Here is a 6166-nt window from a genome sequence, read left to right as displayed (position 1 = left end):
CCGTCCGCTCCCGCCCACAACATAAAAAAGGCAGGAATCCCGTGGGAATGCAGCCCTCTAGTGCAGTCAGTATACAACACTATGTTAATCATGTCTTAGCAGGATCAGATAGTGACAGGGGTTCCAGCAGGGTCAGACAGCCAGGGAAGACCAGTCTATGGAGCTCAGATGAATTTGCAGTATATTAACAATACCGGTGAATGTTACAAAGTTCCATCTTGAATTAATGGGTAGACCTACAGTAGCTACAGTACAGCAGATTAAGCTTAAATCTACAGTCTGGGATCTGGGAATAATGGTTATTTCAATTAATGAACCATTGATTCTATTCTTGCATAATATAATGTACACCAAGGTAGTTCTTTGTCATGCCTCATCTTAATTAAGGGGATCAGATGGTGACAGGGGTCTCAGCAGGGACAGGCAGCCAGGGAAGACCAGTCTGTGACAGAGGTGAGGTGAATTTTTGCAGATACAACACTTTATTCTCTCTGTCCTGCAATCACTGGACAAGCCAGATGCTATTTTAAGGCAGTCTGACAAACCTCCAAAGTTGATTTCCAAACTGTATCAAGGGTTGATATAGGCTTTTTCCAATGACACAAAACATGTCAAATAAAAATGTGAGGAAGACCTGGTAGAAGCTATTGATGATGATGAATGGATACAGATGTGCTTGAATGCCCAGTCATGTTCATTTCATCTCAGACATAAATTACTGCAGTTGAAGGCCATCCATAGAACATCCTATATGCCAGTGAAACTGAATTACATGCACTCAGAAATGTCATTACTCTGCTGGAGGTGTAAAAGGGGACATATTTGCATATGTTCTGGTATGGTGAAGGCTTGCTGAATTCTGGCAAAGAGTATGTTCTTTTATCTCAGCATGTCTACAGATTCTACCTTCTCCCTGTTTTTGTTTGCTTGGAAATGTTGAAATGTTTGTTATCTGAAGAAACTGTGTAACCTAGCATTTATAGCAGCTAAGAAATGCATTGCATTAATTGTAAGATTGGTTATCCTCCCACAATGTCAAGTTATGTATCACTAGATTTGATTCATTACCAGATTAAGGGTATACTGGGCAACTTTCATATGGTCTGGATGTGTTATATGGAATACAGTACGACTAAAGGAGTCTGTATTTAAAACATGCCCACGTCAGGTGAGATACCTAGTCAGTTGTACAACTGAATGCCTTCAACTGAAATGTGTCTTCCGCATGTAACCCAACCCCTCTGAATCAGAGAGGACTTCCTTACTCGTTCCGCCTTGAACGACTGATTTTTACCCTGTCAGCTCAGGGATTTGATCCAGCAACCTTTCGGTTATTGACCCAACCACTAGGCTACCCACCACCCCTTATTTAAGCAATCCCTAGCTGCTGGGCTGCTCAGTCCTGGCCCTGGGGGTCTGCCATCCTGTGGATTGTCAGTCTGGCCTTGGCAGTACACAACCAAAATCAATAATGAGCGTTTCCCTAAGATCCTAAAGCTGAGTGGAGTGTTTTGGGGCGCTGCAGGGTGATGGACACCTAGGGACAGGACAGGGGGTTGATCAAATCAAATTTTATTGGTCACATACACATGGTTAGAAGATGTTAATGCGAGTATAGCGAAATGCTTGTGCTTCTAGTGTCACGACTTCCGCCGAAGTCGGTCCCTCTCCTTGTTCTTGCGGGGTTCGGTGGTCGACATCACCAGCCTTCGCCGATCCACTTTTCATTTTCCATTTGTTTTGTCTTTGTCTTACACACCTGGTTTCAATTCCCCAATGACTTGTTCATTATTTAAACCTCTGTTCCCCCATGTTTGTTTGTGAGTAATTGTTTGTATGTAATACGGTCCGTTTATTGTGGGCTCGCATTATTGCGTTGTATTTTGAGTAAATACGTTTTTTACTCATATCTGCTGTCCTGCGCCTGACCCCTCCACACCAGCTCACACAGACTTTATTACATCTAGTTCCGACCATGCAGTAATATCTAACGAGTAATCTAACAATTTCACAACAACTACCTTATACACAAGTGTAAAGGAATGAATAAGAATATGTACATATAAATATATGAATGAGTGATGGCCGAACGGCATAGGCAAGATGCAGTAGATGGTATAGAGTAGAGTATATACATATGTGATGAGTAATGTAGAGTCTGTAAATATTATATAAAGTGACATTGTTTAAAGTGACTAGTGATACATTTATTACATCCCATTTTTAATTATTAAAGTGGCTAGAGATGTCACGTCCTGACCAGCAGAGGGAGTAGTTGTGTAGTATTTTGGTCAGGACCTGGCAGAAGAAGTTTGTGTTGTATGGTTTTTCTAGTATGTCTGTTTCTTTGTTGGTCTGTGTGGCTCCCGATCAGAAACAGCTGGTTATCGTTGTTCCTGATTGGGAGTCATATATTAGGAGTGTGTTTTTCACCTGGGGTTTGTGGGTTGATGTTTTAGCACTGCTTTATGTTAGCCTGCTAAACTGTTCCTGTCGGTCTAGTGTTCACATAAAAATAAAATATGATGAGCATGCAACCCGCTGCGTATTGGTCCACTTTTTCCGACCGCGATTTCTCCATATCTTCAGACGAAGAGGAGTGTGACGAGATTTGAGTCAGTATGTTGGCAGCAGCCACTCAATGTTAGTGATGGCTGTTTAACAGTCTGATAGCCTTGAGATAGAAGCTGTTTTTCAGTCTCTCGGTCCCAGTTTTGATGCACCTGTACTGACCTTGCCTTCTGGATGATAACGGGGTGAACAGGCAGTGGCTCGGGTGGTTGTTGTCCTTGATGATCTTTTTGGCCTTCCTGTGACATCGGGTGGTGTAGGTGTCTTGGAGGGCAGGTAGTTTGCCCCCGGTGATGCGTTGAGCAGACCTCACTACCCTCTGGAGAGCCTTGCGGTTGTGGGCGGAGCAGTTGCCGTACCAGGTGGTGATACAGCCCGACAGGATGCTCTCGATTGTGCATCTATAAAAATGTGTGAATGTTTTTGGTGACAAGCCAAATTTCTTCAGCCTCCTGAGGTTGAAGAGGCGCTGTTGCGACTTCTTCACCACGCTGCCTGTGTTGGTGGATCATTTCAGTTTGTCCGTGATGTGTACGCCAAGGAACTTAACTTTCCACCTTCTCCACTACTGTCCCGTCGATGTGGATAGGGGGGTGCTCCCTCTGCTGTTTCCTGAAGTCCACAATCATCTCCTTTGTTTTGTTGACGTTGAGTGTGAGGTTGTTTTCCTGACACCACACTCCGAGGGCCCTCACCTCCTCCCTGTAGGCCGTCTCGTCGTTGTTGGTAATCAAGCCTACCACTGTAGTGTCGTCTGCAAACTTGATGATTGAGTTGGAGGCGTGCATGGCCACGCAGTCATGGGTTAACAGGGAGTACAGGAGAGGGCTGAGAACGCATCCTTGTGGGGCCCCAGTGTTGAGAATCAGCGGGGTGGAGATGTTGTTTCCTACCCTCACCACCTAGGGGCAGCCCGTCAGAAAGTCCACGACCCAGTTGCACAGGGCGGGGTTGAGAGCCAGGGTCTCGGGCTTAATGACGAGTTTGGAGGGCACTATGGTGTTAAATGCTGAGCTGGTGTTGATGAACAGCATTCTTACATAGGTATTCCACTTGTCCAGATGGGTTAGGGCAGTGTGCAGTGTGATTGGATCGTCTGTGGACCTATTGGGGCGGTAAGCGAATTGGAGTAGGTCTAGGGTGTCAGGTATGGTGGAGGTGATATGATCCTTGACTAGTCTCTCAAAGCGCTTCAGGATGACGGAAGTGAGTGGTACGGGGCAATAGTCGTTTAGCTCAGTTACCTTAGCTTTCTTGGGAACAGGAACAATGGTGGCCCTCTTGAAGCATGTGGGAACAGCAAACTGGGATAGGGATTGATTGAATATGTCTGTAAACACACCAGCAAGCTGGTCTGCGCATGCTCTGTGGACGCGGCTAGGGATGCCATCTGGACTGGCAGCCTTGCGAGGGTTAACACGTTTAAATGTTTTACTCACGTTGGCTGCGGTGAAGGAGAGTCCGCAGGTTTTGGTAGAGGGCGGTCGGTGGCGGTGGCACTGTATTGTCCTCAAAGCAAGCAAAGAAGTTGTTTAGTTTGTCCGGGAGCAAGACATTGGGGTCCGCGACAGGGCTGGTTTTCATTTTGTAGTCCGTGATTGACTGTAGACCCTGCCACATTCCTCTCATGTCTGAGCCGTTGAATTTCGACTCTACTTTGTCTCTATACTGAAGCTTAGCTTGTTTGATTGCCTTGCGGAGGGAATAGCTACACTGTTTGTATTCGGTTTTGTTTCCGGTCGCCTTGCCCTGATTAAAAGCAGTGGTTCGCCCTTTCAGTTTTGCGCGAATGCTGCCATCAATCCATGGTTTCTGGTTGGGGAAGGTTTTAATAGTCGCTGTTGGTACAACATCACCGATGCACTTGCTAATAAACTCGCTCACCGAATCAGCGTATACATCAATGTTGTTGTTCGACGCGTTCCGGAACATATCCCAGTCCATGTGATCGAAGCAATCTTGAAGCGTGGAATCAGATTGGTCGGACCAGCGTTGAACAGACCTGAGCACGGGCGTTTCCTGTTTTAGTTTCTGTCTATAGTCTGGGAGCAACAGAATGGAGTTGTGGTCAGATTTGCCGAAAGGAGGGCGAGGGATGGCTTTGTATGCATCGCGAAAGTTAGAGTAACAATGATCCAGAATTTTCCCAGTCCAGGTCATGCATTCGATATGCTAAACAGTGGCGTGACCCAACTATACTGTGTGCAAGTAAAAAGAGCTCTACAGAACTATTAGTCCTATGAGATTAATTATATGGAGGAAGTTGCTGTTTCTGTGTGTTAATGTATATTTGAGGTGTATGTGTTTTTTGTTTGTTTCCAAACCTTTCTCTTGGAAATGAAAAAAAATCAAGGTGTGAACTGGGAAGGAAATTGTGTCGGGAGAGAGTTGAGTTATTGACTAGACTTGTGGGGGTCGGGCGTGCAGGCGGCTCGGGCTGGCTGGTTGATCTGGCTGGCTGGTTGATCTGGCTGGCTGGTTGATCTGGCTGGTTGATCTGGCTGGCTGGTTGGTTGATCTGGCTGGCTGGTTGATCTGGCTGGCTGGTTGATAATAGAGGATCTTAATAAAGACAATCAAAAGTCTTTGCATTTTATTAAGAGTTGTTCATTTGTTAGACTATTGGTTGAAGGTGCAACACAATATTTATTATTGAATTACCTTTGATCCAGTTATTATTAATCACTTAAACATGTTTAATAATCATCTCTTAACTAGCTTGATGACTGTTGCCATTTTTGCTTACTTTTTTGTTCTAACTAGAGATGTCATATTGGATTGTGTAAAAAATTCAGGAAATGAGCTTTAGATGCCCCATAAAATTCTGTCCTAGGTCCCCCAGACCCCTTCACCAGGTTATGTCCCCCCACTCTTCTAAACCCAAAATGGTGCCCATGCTAAAATGTCATAAGACCATATAAGACCGTTTTACAGCTGATTTATTACTATGTCATACCCTACAACTTAACTTGAGTCCAGAGTTTTACCTGATTAGGTTAGCCCAATGTGTGGCGTGTATTCATGGGTGTCAAGGGAAGCTAGGTTTCCAAAGAAATGGACTAAAAAAATTAAATAATGTGTCTTTCATCTCTCTGTTTCATAAGTTTCCTTCACTTCTGCAAGAGGCTGAATTTATCTCCCAGGAGAAAGCATCCCAGCGAGCGAAACAGCGCCCCTCTGTCTCTGTATGTGTAGGTCATCTATCTGATGCTGTCTGGTCCAAACGAGTATGACATTGTTGCCGCCAGTAGCATTGAATGCAAAGGAAGCCAAGGAGCATCTGGCCTCTCGACAATTTTTTATTTTTTTTAAATGCAAATCAGCATCAAGCTAAACTGAGCAAGCTCAACTGTGAATGGTCCTGGTGCACCAACAAAAAAAAAAAGGTGTCAAGGGAAGCCAGCTTGGATTTGGGTTTACTACTATCAAATCCCATTGAGAGCATACCTCATTGACAGAAAAACTTGAATTCTTGCATCTTGTTGTGTTGTTGTCCTCCTGTGGCTAGCTAGCCATGGATTGAGATAGGGATTTGGACTTGTGGTGTAAAGTACTTAAGTAAAAATACTTTAAAGTACTCCTTACGTTTTTTTTT

Source organism: Salmo salar, chromosome 15 (assembly GCF_965601325.2).
Source record: "Salmo salar chromosome 15, fSalSal1, whole genome shotgun sequence".
In the NCBI taxonomy this organism is placed as follows: Eukaryota; Metazoa; Chordata; class Actinopteri; order Salmoniformes; family Salmonidae; genus Salmo; species Salmo salar.
Note: the sequence above shows the minus strand (reverse complement) of the source record.